Source organism: Giraffa tippelskirchi, chromosome 5 (genome assembly GCF_054371585.1).
Source record: "Giraffa tippelskirchi isolate mGirTip1 chromosome 5, T2T-mGirTip1v1.2.pri, whole genome shotgun sequence".
Classification (NCBI taxonomy): domain Eukaryota; kingdom Metazoa; phylum Chordata; class Mammalia; order Artiodactyla; family Giraffidae; genus Giraffa; species Giraffa tippelskirchi.
In genome coordinates, this window is record NC_137279.1 from 6,385,182 (window position 1) to 6,403,232 (window position 18,051).

At 40.4% G+C, this 18,051-nt stretch overlaps 1 long non-coding RNA gene across 1 annotated transcript; it reads left to right on the top strand.

The window, feature by feature from the left end:
- Positions 1-7,385: 7,385 nt before the first annotated feature.
- On the top strand, positions 7,386-15,436 carry LOC145505333 (uncharacterized). Its single transcript, XR_014052940.1, has 2 exons — positions 7,386-7,468; positions 12,210-15,436. It is a non-coding gene; the product is annotated as an uncharacterized LOC145505333 (long non-coding RNA).
- The last annotated feature ends 2,615 nt before the right edge of the window (positions 15,437-18,051 follow it).

Sequence of the window (18,051 nt, forward strand, 5' to 3'; positions counted from 1 at the left end):
TTGTTGTTGTTGTTTTTAAGTAGGAAAATAAGGGCAGTGGTTAGAAAGAGATAGATTAAAATATTATTTTATATTGAGAGATTTTTACAGTGCATTTATATGCTAGTGAGAATAATAGTAGAGAAAGAAAACTTGATCACACCGACGACAAAAGGAGCAATGCCCTTGCTTACACGTGGAGGGCTAGGATCCAATGTCATCCAAGCCTCAGTACTATTCCCTTGTTGTACTCAGTATAATTATTTATATGTGTCTAAATTTACTAGGCTGTGTGTGTGTGCGCGCGCGCCAGGTGGCGCTAGTGGTAAAGAACCCACCTGCCACTGGAGGAGACACAAAAGACCCAGGTTCGATCCCTGGGTCAGGAAGATCCCCTGGAGGAGGGCTTGGAAACCTACTACAGTATTCTCGCCTGGAGAATCCCATGGACAGAGGAGCCTGAGGGGTTACAGTCAGTCCATAGGGTCACAAAGAGTCGGACGCAACTGGAGCAACTTAGCACTCATGCGTACCCAGGCCAAGCAGAAGAGCACAGTGTTTGTTACCGAGGGTTTTGGACTCACACTGCCTGGATTTGGAAGCTGAGTGTTGAGAAGTTATGCGTTAAGTATTCAATGCCTCTGTTTCCTCATCTATACAATGAGGATAATATTACCTACCTGTTGTAACAATCAAATTCTGAATGCACATAAAGTGGTTAGAATTGTGTCTGACATTACAAACGCACAATAAATGTTCATTACACATTAAATTTGTTACAGAACTTAGCGCATTGTATGCATTCTGTGAATGAATGAATATTATTTCAAATATCTTTATAGTTGATGTTTTCTATATAGCCCTCTCCTGATCCCTGCTTTGAACTCTGTTCTTCCTGTAGCTAAAGTTATCTAACCATCACCTGCAGACTCAGCTCATGTTGGTCTCCTGAGATGAACTCTGACCTAAGAGAAGAAGGCTTTTAGAGGCCTTTGGCTGGATGTTTAGCCCTTACCCTGTGTACCATTTATGCAAACTAAGTGGACATCTGCCTGTTTTTTTTTTTCCTCCGACACTCAAAACTCACTTTTTCTTAGAAATTCTCGCCTCTCTGATCGATTCATCTTTTCTTGATTCCTTGTTTGACCCCATATAATCTGGACTATCCTTGTGTGCTTCCGAGATTGTAAGTCTCCTAGCTCTGTGCATGACTTTGGAATGGGCATTGAGCTCCCAAGGTTGCCCTATAATTGATGTTCATAATTAGTATAAATACACCAAAGAGGTTTGCAGCACAATACGCCACACGTGGACCTAATTGGGACCAAAGGACCAGGAGCCCCAATTCTGAGGCTTTTAGGATAAGGGAATTAGAGGCATCTAAAGGGTCTGAAGAAGGCTAATAAGGCACAGAGGATTAGGTAATTAAGGATCTAACGCTGTACTGGAAAGTGTTATAAAAAGACTTCTCACCAGTCCTGGTCTTCTGAAGACAAATTTCTTGATGGGAGTGGTTCTTCGTTCCTTTCCAGTGTCGAGGGGTTTCCCTCTAGGGAAATTTCTAGGGAGAGTGTAGCTTTGTTTGCCTTTCCTTATGCTTGTGGTCTGAAAAGATAATTAAAGTTTTATCAGCAGAGTGCCATGAAGGGGAGTACTGAAGCAGTTATCTGGATAATCCACACTGAGGGAGAAGGAAATCTTCATTTGGGGGCTTAGATTATCTTGTATGTCTTTATTTTTGTGCATCAGTAAGGCAACCATGCAGAGGGCGTAAGGCACAAAATAGGAATTTATTAAATATTCGCTGGATGGATGACTCTTTTATTCGAAATATCAATTAATACTAATAGTCCTTAATAGTTCTGGTTTGCACCTGAATATCATATTTAGATATGCTCTCATCTCTTAGCTTGGCAAACTAATGAACAGAGATATGAAGGTCAAGTTCTAGTCCCTAAATGGGCCTTAGTTTATTTACTCAGCTGTGGAAGAGAACTGGGCTTTACTGGATGGTTTCTTATAAAACATATATATAAATACACTTATATATATATATATATATATAACATTACACATATATAGCTTTAGCACACACACACACACACACATATATATATTATTTTTTAATGATTTACCATATAATGTTGTGCCTTTGTTCTCTTCTTAATCTGAGCAGTTTAAACCTGAGACCACGTTGGTCTTTGAATTTGGTGGGGAAAAAATTTGTTAGGCCACTAGTTTGCCTTTCTGCAGAATAATTAGTGAGTGTATTGATTGGCTTGTTTCACTTACCTAATAGTTTGTGAAGAATTATGTCCAAAGTTTTTATACCTTGGGGCAGTTCACGGGCTTACATGTTCTGTATCTTCCACATGTCCAGACATTGGTGACCTGTAAGTGTTTTCTGTCATCACAAGACCTTCAAAAATGTCCACAACTTGGAAGCTAGAGGCTTCCAAGCTAAGAGTAAAACATAAGGAAGAAGGAAAAAGGACCAAGGTTATAGACACAGAAGGGTCTGGATTTTGAGTTTACCTTTTTCTTTATTTCCTATTGTTCATGCAACAAAATGAGAAAAAGATTGAGGAAGCAGAATCCTAGGTTGATTCACTTTGATTTTGCATCATCCCCTTAACTACCCATGCCTTATTTTGTGCACCTGGAAAAAGGAAACGATTATATCGACTCACAGGATGTCAGTGAGAGTGACTTGAAGAGCATGTGAAAGATTTAAAAAACCACTAACCTGGGCTTCCTATGTGGCTGGGTGGATAAAGAATCCACCTGCAATGCAGGAGATGCAGGCAGATGCAGGTTCAGTCTCCGGGGTCGGGAAGAGCCTCTAGAGGAGGAAATGGCAACCCACTCCAGGATTCGTGCCTGGAGAATCCCATGGACACAGGAGCCTGGTGGGCTACAGTCAAAAATTCAGACACAACTGAGGTGACTGAGCACACACACAGGCATAACCTGTCTGTAAATATAAGTGCGATGCCAGAAATACCTATGCCGTGAAGACATTCTGATTTTCATGTTGTGGGGATAGCCCACAATCAGAACTTTGGAAAATTAAGACTGTCAGAGAACTTGCCGTGGAAATATCCATGTCCTAAGTCATAGATGAATAGCTAAGAAAGAAGACAGTATTCTGCCTTCGAATGAATTCTGTACCAATCAGGATCTGAAGACCTTGTCCTTGATTATCCTGTAGTGTAGGTAGCAAAGTAACACCAAATGCATTTTACAAAATTAACAGATTATTTCCCAACAGGTAAAGGATAACCTCCTCTCTCTTTTTCCCCCAATGTCACCTGCCAGAGCACTCCATGAATTCACGGAGCCTCGGCTTATGTTTCCTCCTCACAGGATGTAGATAAGGAGTCAGGAATTTGTTTTGACATTGTTTAGGACCATTCCCTCGATATACAGCTTAAATCTCTAGCCCATCCAATTTTTGCAAGGTTCTCTTCAGTAACAGAGAGAGTTTAGGTACTTCAAGAGAAGAAGACTGGTTGTAAGATATCAGCTCTGCTTCTGATTGGCTGTATGACCTTGAACAAATCATATAACCTTTCTAAATCTTATTTGCCTTAATTTTTGCATAATTTCCAGTAAGTGCAGAAAATAAAATATACCTCCTATGGTTGCTGGGGGGTATGTAGATCATTGTGGAGGTTTAATAAATGTTGGTTTCCTCCACAGTTTTCTCCCCTATTTGTTGGCTAAGGAGAGCCAAGTGAGTTAACCCTTCATACAACTACCCAATGTCTTCCCACTTCCCCCCTTTTCCTGTCTGAATGACAGAATTAGACAGCCAGTGCCTCCCAGTTATCTCACCACCTCAGCCCTTCTGAGTCTGTCCTCACTAAATACCAGACAGAATCATCATATTCCTGGACACTCTCTTGAGAGCTCAGTGACACTTCAATGACATCGCGTTCACACCAAACAAACGTAGAAAGAAGAGAGAGACCAAGAGAGAGAGACAGAGACCAAGAGACAGAGATCAAAAGCAGGTATGCCTTTGGTCTGTCTAGAAGGAGTTGGGAAGAAAGAGAAGCTGGGAAGGAAGCCTGGATTACAGAGAGGGTGGTGGGAGAGGCAGGAAAAAGTAATTGAGCTCGGTCTCTTTGCTCAAGCTAAGCCAACCAATATGAGGAAGTCCACAAACTCTCTCTGGGTTCTAGGGGCTGGAGTACAAAGATGAATGACGGGTTGATTCAATTCTGCCCAATAACATAGTCTATGATAATCAGTTCAGTTCATTCGCTCAGTCGTGTCCGACTCTTTGTGACCCTATGGACTGAAGCACGCCAGGCCTCCCTGTCCATCACCAACTCCTGGATCTTGCTCAAACTCATGTCCATTGAGTCAGTGATGCCATCCAACCATCTCATCCTCTGTCGCCTCCTTCTCCTCCTGACTTCAATCTTTCCCAGCATCAAGGTCTTCTCCAGTGAATCAGTTCTTCGCATCACGTGGCCAAAGTATTGAAATTTCAGCTTCAGCATCAGCCCTTCCAATGAGAACTCAAGACTAATTTCCTTTAGGAAATCTATGATAATGGACATGTGCTATTTTTCTTCTGTCCGTTATGGGAACTACTAGCTATTGTGGCCATCGAGCCCCTGAAATGTGGTTAGTGTGGCAGAAGAACTAAATCCTTAATTTAATTTAATTTTAAATGTAAATAGCTACATGAAGCTAGTGGTTATTGGTAATTTGTTGTTAATATTAAGAGTAATCTGTTGTTATAAGACACATGGATTTCTGAATGCTCGAATAGGTAACAGTAGATGATTTTAATCTACCTGCTCTGCCTTCTGGAACTAATATATTTACCTAAACTGTTGCTGTGGTGTAATTGTATTATGGAGAGTGGGGGAAGGGTGGAGACATGTTTGATGTATCCAAATTCTGCCAAATGGATAATACACCAAACGGACCTCCATTTGTAACAGCTCATCAAGGGAACTGGCTAGATTTTGTTCGAACATGGTATATCAGCTTCTGTCTTAAGGCTGGCTGTCCAGCTTGTGCCTACCATTTGTCACTTGAGAACTGGGTGTAGAGGAACTTCCTGCTGAAATTGTAGTAAAAACAGCCATATATCAGCCGCTGATCCTTAACCTTCTGCTCTTCATAAGAGGGTTCCTTGCACAGATCCAGGCTTTCAAAATCTTTTCTTAAATGGTCCCTTGAGACACAGCAACACCCATTTAACTCTGAGCCTGTCATTTCCTGAGCCCAAGAAAAGATAGTTCAGAATTAAAGGAAGATGGCCAAGACAACAAAGAGGTTTAACTGAGTGTGCACTTCGGTCTCACACTGACATTCACTGTTGTGTGGCACCTACTGAAGTGAGTTAAGGCTATACTCTACATGAAAGGTCTAGACACCTACATTCAGGAAAATAAATAAAATCAGCCCAGAGAGCTCTCCAGGCAGCTCTCACAAATGCCATGCAGGACTGCCGCCTTCAGTTCTATACCTAGAGTTTGCATCCTTGGTTTATGCCCCCACAGGTTCTGACCCTACCATCGATGACCAAAGCAGAGGCTTCTTGGGGAACTCGACTCCACCACAGGGTTGGATCTCAGATGAGTCTTATTGCCATGGATCTTGCACCCAGGGTGCCTGGTATCTGCTCCAGATAGCTCTGCATAATGGTGTTTGCTCACTTCCAATTGTACTGGCTTCTTCCATAAAAATGAATTTCAGTACTCTAGTTTATTTTTAGAACCCCAAATTCTTTGACCAGAAATCTTACATCTGACTGCTTAGTTCTTGTTCATCATTGTTTCTTTTCTTGCCAACTGAAAGCTGGGATTTTTCTCCAAGTCGAGCCACAGTGTTCCCATACATTGACTTAACATTTCCCCACGTCTAAACCATTTTCACTGGGAGTTTAGGTTGTGACAGCAGCTAATAAAGAGCCTGACATTGCCAGTCTCCTCCCCAACTTCCATTCTCCACCACTGCCCATGCCCTATATACCAGGGCTTAGAATTGGCCCCTTTTCCAAGAAGGGCTTCCCTTTTTTCCTACCAGCACTTACCACCTCAGTCCTAACCTCCCCTGAAGCAAACCAGGTGGACTCATGACCAACCCTACTGCCAAGTTTTCAGGGATTCTGAGAGCTCGCTTCAAGTCATGCTACTGCTTGACATGTGGTGGTTTGCAGTTGACTACAAAATCCCCAGTGTTTTATCCCACGGGCTGCCCATCACTAAATATTTCAGCACTTGGAGTGTCTGTGACATTGAATCGGTAAAGGTCACCAGCAGAGACAAAATGAATCTTCCCCATGCCTTTAAGACGCACTTTCCAGCTCATTATGATAAGATGCCTGTTAAAATTTCTGTCCTCCTCTGTAGAGATTAAGCCTCCTGTGTGTTATGTGCGCTAATGAATCACTTGCTCTCGTATCTTTTTTCTAGACGGTTTGTCACCACGGCTGTCCTGTCCTGTAAAGCCCCAGTGACAGTGAGTTGTTGACAGAGTATTAGAAAGAGCTCAGATCTTTAAAGCCAGGGATGTGACAGAATTTTTTTTTCATTTTCCCAGTCTCGGTGCTCTAACACGATTCCATTAAATCATAAAGATTAGAGCTTGTCAGGCCCTTAGCATCTTCTCTCTGATTTGCAAAAATGAGTGGGTGTTTTGTTATTAATTCTTGTTGTTGCAGCTACAGAATGGACACCGTTAACTGTAGCTAAGCCATTAACCTGATTGGTATTAATCAGAAGTGTCCCACGAGTCATATTGGTTGGAGAGGTCTGGATGTTTTTCAGTAAAGGGGCTTTGTGGAATCGAATGAGAATTGATTGATGATCCCAGAGTACACATATCCAAATGAAAAAACCAGCTACATTCTGGGTGTCTCACTTTAATGGAATCATTGTCCTCTCTGCATGCAAAGAAGGCAAGTTGATTTAACTGACTCATTGCAAAGACGGTCTGTGCTTTGAGTTACTTCTCTACAGTAGGACTGGAAAGAAAGAGATGTGAATGGGCCGAACTGATCCACAGAAGGCAAATAAGTGATAACTGGCATCCTGTAAACTCCCAAGTGGTATTCCTTGGGAGACATTGGCCCAGAGATGCTACTGAGCACCAGCTCTTACAGAGTATATCTCCAGTGGTTCCCGTAGACTACAGGGTGCACATGTTTGAGGCAGGCATCTTGGTACAGAGTCACGAGCTAAGGCCCAGAAACAAAGTCAAAGAATCCACTAGAAGGTTAAGCCCATGACCTTGGTGTCATCGGCACCATGCTCTAATTAACTGAGCTAACAAGACACAGATGCTCTGTACAGCTGAGCTAACTCTCCATAGAAAAATGTCAAAACAAAAAAGCATTCCTCACAGTTCTCAAATTCTATTATTTCCTAGGCAACCTTCTTAAACATTTTGGCAGAATGGCTGTCCTCACAAACTGTTATATTTATGCCATGAAAAGGATCTACATATTGGGACAACTACCCAGGTTATTAAGTAATATTTATATTGAGTAATATAAGGAATAGTTTTTAGTTGAAAAGAATGAAAATTATATAAGCGAAGGGCTTTCCAGTAACGTAATCCCAATTAATTTGTCATTTCCCATGCTGTCCAAATATAGACAACAAAGATCCGAAGGGGACCAAGGCAAAATGTGGTATAACTTTTTCTCTGGTCCTGCCTACCTACACTGAATCATCTCTCTTATGAACTCCACAAAACAAAAATGTAGTTTTTTCAGGTTTGTTATATCCTGTTCTAAAAAAGGACTTGGGGAAACTTACAGAAATATATAGTTTATGAAAATATACACTAGTACTGCAGTGTAAAGACATAAATAACTTTGGGAATTCAGCCATGTAGCAAACAAGAAAAGGAAAATAAAATAAAATCAGAAATAGAGTTAATGTGCATAACACAAACCAGGAGGTTCTGTGGAATTGCCAAAGGCGTTTTAAAATTTTGATTGGTCTGTTGAATTAAGAATCACGATATTCATAAAATACAAACACTCATTATCCAGAAGCTGCATAGTGGTTCCTGATAGCAAGACCTGAAATATAGGAATGCTGAGGATTTTACTAAAGAGAGCCGGCCCCTGGTTATAGAACAGGCAACATCTTTATCCTAGACATTTGGAGAGGAAGTATAATAATGAATGGAGATTCCCTGGTGGCTCAGACAGTAAAGAATCTGCCCACAATGCAGGAGAGATGCAGGTTCGATCCCTGGGTTGGGAAGATCCCCTGGAGAAGGGAATGGCAAACCGCTTCAGTATTCTTGCCTGGAGAATTCCATGGACAGAGAAGCCTGGTTGGCTACAGCCCATGGGGGCGCGAAGAGTCAGACACAACTGAGTGACTAACACACGCACGTGATAAGTGAATGCCTATGACCCTTGCTTTTAGTGTGGATGATACAGGTCTTAAAACACCTATTGTTTATTTCACTCACTGACATTCGACATGAGCTACTTAGACTGTAGATTAAGTTTTCTTGTGCCCAGGTCTTGACCTCTGTCTAAACTCTACCTCTCCTTAACACGAAGGTTAAATCCTATAGCTTTGCATTGCCTGAGACAGAACAGCATGGAGGAGGTTTCTAAAACAGTTTGATTCATCAAGATATTGACTGATAAAGTATGAGACATCTATCATTTTATCTATCACCTGAGATTTTATTCAATGCTTCTAAATCAATGCTCCCTTCCCCTATGCACGTGGTTACAACAGATAAAGCAGCCATGTACAAACACTGAAACACAAACCCTTGACCACGCCCAAAGATGTTCTGGGGGAGCGTACTAACTTAAGCTGTGCAAACCAGAATCTTTACCTTGAGGAATTTGGAATTGAGACTAAGCACGTCTGGTTAATCTTAATTCTTCAAAGATGAGTTGTAACATCTAGTACTCTTGATATTATTGAGAACATTGTTGCTCTCTGAAGATATGAAAACTTGGTCAATTCTGTGGAAACTTGTGAAGAAAGACTCACACATGCTGGGAAAAGGGAAGAAATGAGAGCCAGAGGGAGAAACTTTGCAGTGTTTACCCAGGGCTTCATTCTCTGAATAAAGTCCCTTGATTCTACTAGATATCTGTGTATCCATATGATAAATGTAATATTTTTATTTAAGCTAGTTTAGTGGGTCTCTGCTATTCTCAACCAAAGGTGTTAACCAGTACAATGAAACATAGTGATCTAATTGGCCAATCATATTTATTTGCTCATTCAATAAATATTTGGTAGATATCATGGCCAGGTACTATTTGAATTTAAGATGCATCATGAAACAAAACAAAGATTTCCAGCCTGTTACATATCATATTACCTGTCCCTATACTTTGCCAAAGAAATGGGTGGTGTTTATCAAAAAAATGGTATTCAGGTATATTAGGACAGTTACACTTGAAAGTTAAACAGATTTTTAAAAGGTACTTGACCTAAAGGAATGAGAGAGGGAGAAGATACCAAAAGTTTGATAGAAAAAAATACCATTCAAAGTTGTCTAAAGTAGTGCTTCTCAAAGTTTATTATCCACTGCAATCACATGTTCAGTTCAGTTCAGTCACTCAGTCATGTCTGACTCTTTGTGACCCACTGGACTGAAGCATGCCAGGCTTCCCTATCCATCACCAACTCCCAGAGCTTGCTCAAACTCATGTCCATCAAGTCAGTGATGCCATCTAACCATCTCATCCTCTGTCGTCCCCTTCTCCTGCCTTCAATCTTTCCCAGCATCAGTGTCTTTTCCAATGAGTCAGTTCTTTGCATCAGGTGGCCAAAGTATTGGAGTTTCAGCTTCAGCATCAGTCCTTGCAATGAATATTCAGAACTGGTTTCCTTTAGGATTGACTCCTTTGATGTCCTTGAACTCCAAGGGACTCTCAAGAGTTTTCTCCAACACCACAGTTCAAAAACATCAATTCTTCAGTGCTCAGTTTTCTTTACAGTCTAACTCTCACATCCATATGTGTCTACTGGCAAAACCATAGCTTTGACTAGATGGAACTTTGTTGGCAAAGTAATGTCTCTGCTTTTTAATATGCTGTCTAGGTTGGTCATAGCTTTTCTTCCAAGGAGCAAGTGTCTTTTAATTTCATGGCCACAGTTACCATCTGCAGTGATTTTGAAGACCAAGAAAATAAAGTCTGTCACTGTTTCCATTGTTTCTTCATGTATTTGCCATGAAGTGATGAGAATGGATGCCAGGATCTTAGTTTTTTGAATGTTGAGTTTTAAGCCAGCTTTTTCACTCTCCTCTTTCACTCTCATGAGGGGGCTCTTTAGTTCTTCTTTGCCTCCTGCCATAAGGGTGGTGTCATCTGAATATCTGAGGTTATTGAAATTTTCCCAGAAATCTTGATTCCAGCTTGTGCTTCATCCAGCCCAGCATTTTGCAAGATGTACTCTGCATATAAGTTAAATAAGTTAAATCACCTGTAGAAATTGTTAAAACACAGCCTGACCTACTCCCTGAGATTATCACTCAGTAGATCTGAAGTGAAGCTTAATAGCTTGCATTTATAACAATCTTGTAGGTGACGGCAGATGCTGCTGATCCACTCCTCAAACATCAATGGTCTAAAGAATTCATAAGCTTGACTTTACTGTGAATTATACTAAGAGTTTACAGAATTAATACCAATCCTCCACACATGATTCCAAAAAACAGAAAAGGAAAGAACATCCAGAGTGTGATCAATTACTAAATGAATAAACAAAAGGTGGCATATCCTTACAATGGAATATTATTCAGTCTTAAAAAAGAATGAAGTACTGATACATACTACAAGGTGGAAGAACCTTGAAAACATAATGCTAACTGAAAGGAGTCAGTCATACCAGGTCACATATTGTGTGAAACATCCAGAACAGGCAACTACAGAGAGAGAAAGCAGATTAGTGGTTGTCACAGTCTGGAAATAGTGAGGATTAGAGAGATACAACTAATGGGTTTATTTTGAAGCGGGAAAATGTCCTGAAATTTGACAATCATGATGGTTGCATCACTGTGAAAATATTAAAAAACACTGAATTGTATACTTTAAGAGCATATATCAATAAAGCTATTGTTAAAGTTAAAAAAAATAGAACGCTTGATCCACCTTGGGATTGATGATGGACTGGCATTTCTGGTAAACTTGCAGTTATTGAGTAGCCCAAACCTAGTTGGAGACGGATGTTCAAGAATGAGAACATCAACTAGAATCTTACCTTCTCAAGTCTCTTCTAGTCCGGAGTAAATAGACCAATAAAAAGATTTAGATTTTAAGATCATATTATCCTACATTATCATGTAGACTAGCACATACTATGTGGTTATCTCAGGAATTCTTCAGGGAACAGTGAATTATCACTGTGCTACTCTGCATGTTAGGCAATTCCTGACCTCCCTCACATGTGCAGGGTGAAAATCTAACTAATACTTTTATATTCATCCCGGTCAATGGAACATCTAATGTACCTTGTTGACTTCCGTGCCTCATGTGTAGATTGATACCTAGGAATCATAGAAACAGCAAATTCTGTATCTCAGAGAAGGGCTGATGTGAAGAAGACAGCACAGCTCACTGGCTAAGGTGATGTGCTCTGGAGCCAGACTCCTGATGCATTCAACCTGTCTCAGCCACCTCTTACTTGCTCTCTGATCTTTTCGATTCTCTTAATCTGTTAGTTCCTCAGATCTCTCACCTGCAAAATGGAAATAATAATAATACCCACCTACCTACAGTTGCGGCTTGTTATGATTATTAGATAACTGAGTATTTGTAAAGTTCTACATGAACAGATGCCTGACACACAGTAAGCACCATATAAGGATTTGCTAAATTAACCCCCGGAGTCCAATTTGGATAGTTTTTCCATGAGGATGTCTATTGGGAAAGAAGATACTGGTGAAAATGGGGTGATTCTTCTAAATTGTCCCCTTTTCTAGGATGATTTCCGTTTTCTTTTTAACCACAGTCTTAATTGCTAGTCTCCATTTAAGACTTAACAGAAAAGTGGAACTTCCAAATTTATTTCAATGCAAAGTAATATAATCAATGGTACATTAGTTTCAGTATAAAATATATTGAGCTCTGTGTTCTTTCTCTTAAAGAACCAATAAGGGTTATGAAAAATTTGTCTTTTCTATGATGTTACTCCAAAATTTTTCTCGCCATAAAAATGTGACTTAAGATTTATGTGTACTAAACTCTAACTCATTTAATCCTCAAATAGGCACTATAATCTCCATTTTACAGATGAGGAAGCCTGGTCTCAAAGGATTTAAGTGACTTCTGCCAGGCGACACAGCTAGCAAAGAAGAATAGAGATGGGACTTAAACCCAGGGCAGTATAACTTTAATACAAATGTTCTTTTCACTCTCCTCCATTCCCTACTGCACCTACAGTGACCTATCATACATACATTTTTGCCTTTTAAATTTATATGTTCATGCTGTACTACTTCTTGGTTGTGAGTTCCCTAAATGTAAAATATTTCATTGGTTTGCCTCCTTTATGCTACAGAAAGAGAACAAAACCATAGGAGAGCGGCTGAAAAGTCATGCCCTAGAATTAGCCACCCCAGTGTCCCAAGCAAATCGGTAATTCCCAGGGTTGTCTCCCAAAGCTTTTGCAAACCAACTGGCAAGAGCCCCTGCCTAAATGTCCACTTCTCTTGACTGCTTCTGAGGACCAGCTGGATCCTTGTCAAGCCTGAGTGATTGACCCCAGGTCATTCATCTGTCCCTCTTCAAGGATACAAGGCCCCTCTTGCCTTATCTAGAGACATTAAACAAGGCTGCTTGACGTTGGACATCAAATTGATTTCATGCCAAGATTTCACTCAACCACGGGTGACAACCATTGACAAGTCAAAGCCTTACAAGAAAAATAAACACGTCTGATGCAAAGAGTCCTTTGTTTTTGATGCCAGGTTGAATTATGCACCTTCTCTCAGATCTGACACTGGCTCTGACTGTTTGCTAGAAGGCTGAGTGGAGGCATGTAGGATCTCAAGCTGGAATGTCAGAGAAGGGATCACAACAGCTCACTCAAGGTGGCTGCAAACTTAGACCTGGAGGAGAATCCTTCTTTCTGTGCCCCTCATCTTCCTTCAATCCTATGGAATGGAACCTAGGGATCCCAACTCATCATTCTCTGGCTCCTGCTTTTGTTTATCAAAGCCATTTATTTGCTTGTCCTCCCCAGACAACAAGCTTGCTTCTCAGAAAAGGATTAAAACCATAGGAATATTCTCATCTTCAGTCATGCCTGCTCAAGGCGCCATATGTCTTAGGATAAGCATTTCTAGCAGGCTTCCCAGCTGCTTGGCTTGGCTAAAAGCGGGGGGCTGCCCACAGTGTGAGCCTGTGTCTGTGGCTATTTCTTCCCCTCCCACCTAGCCTGAGGGATTCATAATCACATCTCTAATGAGCTTCCTAGCTCCTGGCTTCCCTGAAATCTTTTCATCCAGCTGTGTTTACTCTTTTTTAATTTTTTGTATTCTGCCTGAAGAAGACTAGAATTTGCATAATTAAGAATGACCTGAGCAATCTCTGCTAATGCCTCCACTAAAACCTCTGACTATCCCTGTTAACTAATTACATCTATCATTGTGTCAGACAGGTAAAAGACTCCTTCAGTCTGTTGAGACAACATTATTCACCTGGGATTATCAAAGGTTTCAATTCTGGCCATTAGCTGAAATTGCTTGGGTCATTCATTATGGCAAATTCTGCATCCTTTACAGACAGAGCAAAGTAAATGCAGAATCAGGAATAGATTAAATAGCCATGCATCAGGAGCCTAATTCAGAACCTCAGCCCCTTCTTTTCCTTAGAGCTACCAGATGAAAAATGAACAGAAAAACCTTGTTGTTTCCTCTCCTTACAGCAGTGAAAATGCAAGTTCTTGCTCCAAAAGGTTGGGCTTGAAATATAGGCATCATTGTTATAGGGTTGAGTAGTTTTAGCAAAGCCAGGTGGTAAACTCAGTTCCTTCCGTGTATACTCTTCATTTATTGGAGATGTAGTTTCATCTGTCCTGTCCTTATACAGAATTCAACTTCCTTGTCACAAGTCAAAGAATATATTTTTTTCTATTGATTCACAGTCTATTATGCACAAAAATTTTGATGGGCTTGGTAAAAAAATATGCTAAGTAATATGTTAAAATATAAGTAGTTTATGTTCAGGGCTTCCTTGGTGGCTCGGTGGTAAAGAATCCACCTGCCAAGCAGAAGACATGAATTCGATCTCTGGGTTGTGTATATCCCCTGGGGAAAGAAATAGCAACTCATTCCAGTATTCTTGCCTGGTAAATTTCACGAACAGAGGTGGGCTACAGTTCATGGGGTCACAAAAGAGTTGGACATGACTTGGCGACTGAACAACAGTTTATGTTCACAATGGGAAGACAGGTCATACAAAAATAAAGACAGCTAGCAATTAAGGTTTGCTAACAGAACTTTTCATTAACCATATGATAGTAGGACTTCTTGAAGAAAACACACCATTTACTCAGAATGTCCAAATTATCGTTTTTAGACACATCTTCATTTAATGCACATGGGTACCACTCTCATTAAAGTGTGCTTGCCTGGCACCAAGAGTGAGCTAAGAGATCATAGATCAAATCATTAGAGAACCCAAAACATTGGTTAATGGAAACATCTATATAAGTGGCTAAAATCTATTTTCCCTTCAGTTTTTGGAAATCTGAAATAAGGTCTATTTTTTTTTCTATTTCTAAAAGAATTTTCTAGTCAGAAGGAGGATGGGAGAAGATGGAAATCCGAAGTGAGCAGGATGCTTTCATATAGTAATTCATTAGCAGATAAGTACTTGTTATGAATTCCTATTCCTAATAGGAATTTGAATTCTGATTTTGTATCAGGAGGTGTATAGCCGTTACAAATATATCAATGAATAAAGCAGACAGCAAAGCCTTAATGGAAGCTGCTTTGTATTGTGAAGAGAAAGACATCAAACCTCAAATGTAAGAAATAAAGAAGACAATATAGTGTATTAGAAAGTGATGAAATCTATGGAAGCAATAGAGGAGGGTTGTAGGACTTGAAGGAACTGGGAAGTACAAATAAACACAGTTGTGTAAAAAAGCCTCATTGAGATGATGGCATTTGGTGAAAGGCTTGAAGGAAAGTGAGGATGTGGACCATGTGGACAACTGTTCCCTCTGGCAGAGGGAACAACCAGGAACAAACGTCCTGAAGTAGGCATGTGTCTACCCTATTTAAAAACTGGCATGGAGTCTGTACAGACACAGAGAAAGGAGGGAGGAGAAGAGTTGCAGAAGGCAGAAAGTCAAGAGTGAACCAGGAGAGTCTGGTCACGAGGGTCCTTTCAAGCCATTGTAGAGCTCGGGGTTTTACTCTGAGCAAAATGTTGATACGTTGATAAGTTGATAACTTATGTTGATAAGTTCTGAGCAAAGAAATAAAAGGCACTGATTTTTATTGTTAAAGACTCACTCTGGCTATCTGCTGAGAGTGGCCTGTGTGGGAGGCTATGGAGAAGCAATAAAACTGAAAAGACCGCTGTGAAGGTTGTCTCAGAATTGCAGGTGAGGTGTGCCTGTGGTCTGAGATAAGAGATCATAGATCAAATCATTAGAGAACCCAAAACATTGGTTAATGGAAACATCTACATAATTGACTAAAATCTATTTTCCTTTCAGTTTTTGGAAATCTGAAATAAGGTCTATTTTTTTTTTCTATTTCTATCAAGGTGCTAGTAGAGCGGAAGGGGAAACAGCTGGATCACGGACACTTTCTGAAGGTGCTGCCAATAGGATTTGCTTACAGACTGAACAAGGAATAAGAGAAAGAGGTAAGCCATGTTGCTCTAAGACTTCTGTCTTGAGCAACATGGAAAGGTCATTAACAGAGGAAATAAAAGGCATGAGTGGAGCTGATTTGGAATAAAAATCAGAAGTTTGGTTTGGGATCTGTTAAACTTGAGGTTCAATTAGACATCCAGTTGAAGATGGGAAGTAGGCATTCGGATAGTCTAGTCTAAAGTTCTAGGCAGAAGAAGACAATAAATTTGGTAACTGTCACTGGATGGATGTTATTTAAAGTCAGCATACTAGATGAGAGAACAAAAGGAAATGAGTGTCAACAGAAAAGAGATGACGCCAAGAATTGAGGCCTTGGGTATTTCAACTTTAAGAGGCAAAGGAGAAGAAAAGAAATCAGAAAAAGAGACTGAGACATCTAATTTGTAGAGTGTTACAATAGTCCAAGGAGGGAGTGAGCAGCAAGGCAGAGTTTGGCAGGTAAGACAAAGCTGAGACTTGGACATGAGTGTAGCAATTGGAAGCAACTGATGACTGACCAGGAGCAATTTCAGTGGTGGGATCCAAAGCTTGATTTGAGTTAGTGTAAAAAAGAATGGGCGTAGTGGAATAAGAAAAAGATCTGAAACTTTTCACACAAAATAGAGATAGATAGAGAAAAATGGTACTGATGAACTTATTTGCAGGGCAGGAATAGAGATGCAGACATGGAGAATGAACTTGTGGACACAGCAGGGGAAGGAGGGAGTGGAACAAATTGAGAGAGTAGCACCAACATATATACACTACCATGTTTAAAACAGCTAGCTAGTGGGAAGCTGCTATATAGCACAGGAGGTCAGCTCGGTGCTCTGTGAGGACCTAGAGGGGGGGATGTGCGGGTGGGAGGGAGGTTTAGGAGGGAGGGGGAATATGTATACTTGTAGCTGATTCACATTGTTTGTGCAGCAGAAACAAATACAATATCGTAAAGCAGATTTTGTTTTTGTAAAGAATGTATTATAAAGAATATTTTGTAAAGAATATTGTAAAGGAGAATTGATGTTTGTGAATTGTGGTGTTGGAGAAGACCCTTGAGAGTCTCTTGGACTGCAAGGAGATCAAACCAGTCAACCCTAAAGGAAATCAGTCCTGAATATTCATTGCAAGGACTGCTACTGAAGCTGAAACTGCAATACTTTGGCCACCTGATGCGAAGAACTGACTCCTTGGAAAAGACTCTGATGATGGGAAAGATTGAAGGTAGGAGGAGAAGGGGGTGACAGAGGATGAGATGGTTGGATGGCATCACCGACTTGATGGACATGAGTTTGAGCAAGCTCTGGGAGTTGGTGATGAACAGGGAAGCCTGGCGTGCTGCAGTCCCTGAGGTCACAAAGAGTTGGACACAACTGAGCGATTGAACTGAACTAATCTGAGCTGAAAGCACTTATCCTCCAATTAAAACAAAAAAATAGAAGAGAAATCCAAAAACACAAATACTTGGCTAAATGAATCGTTATTAGGTGAACACACATTTTTTTTTAAGCTTATTGTGAATTTTAATATTTGACATTTTTAATTACAACAACTTCTCACTCAACAATACCTACTTTTTATTTTAAGTCAATATTTTTGCCTTTTTAAGATTGGTATTTTGTCTTTAATTTCTCTATTTTTTCAAATAGCTGATAAATGTTTTGTCTTTTTTTTTTTAATTTATTTATTTTAGTTGGGGGGTAATTAGTTTACAATATTGTAGTAGTTTTTGCCATACATTGACATGAATCACCTTTTAACCACAATCCAGAGCAAGAAATAGAGCTTCACCAGCTATTCCAGAAGCCTGTCCACGTGTTGTTGTTGTCGTTCAGTTGCCCAGTCATGTCTGAGTCTTTGCGACCCCATGGACTGCAGCACGCCAGGCCTCTTTGTCCCTCACCATCTCCCAAAGTTTGCCCAAGTTCATTTCTATTGCATCAGTGATGCCATCCAGCCATCTCATCCTCTGACACCCTCTTCTCCTTCTGCCCTCAATCTTTTGCAGAATCAGAGACTTTTCTAATAAGTCGGCTGTTCGTGTCAAGTGATCAAAATACTGGAGCTTCAAGATCAGTCCTTTCAATGAATAGTCAAGGTTGATTTCCTTTAATATTAACTCGTTTGACCTCCTTGCTGTCCAGGGGACTCTCAGGAGCCTTCTTCAGCACCACAATGTGGTGGTGTTAATTCTTTGGCACTCTGCCTTCTTTACAGTCCAGTTCTCCCAGTCCAGCATCCA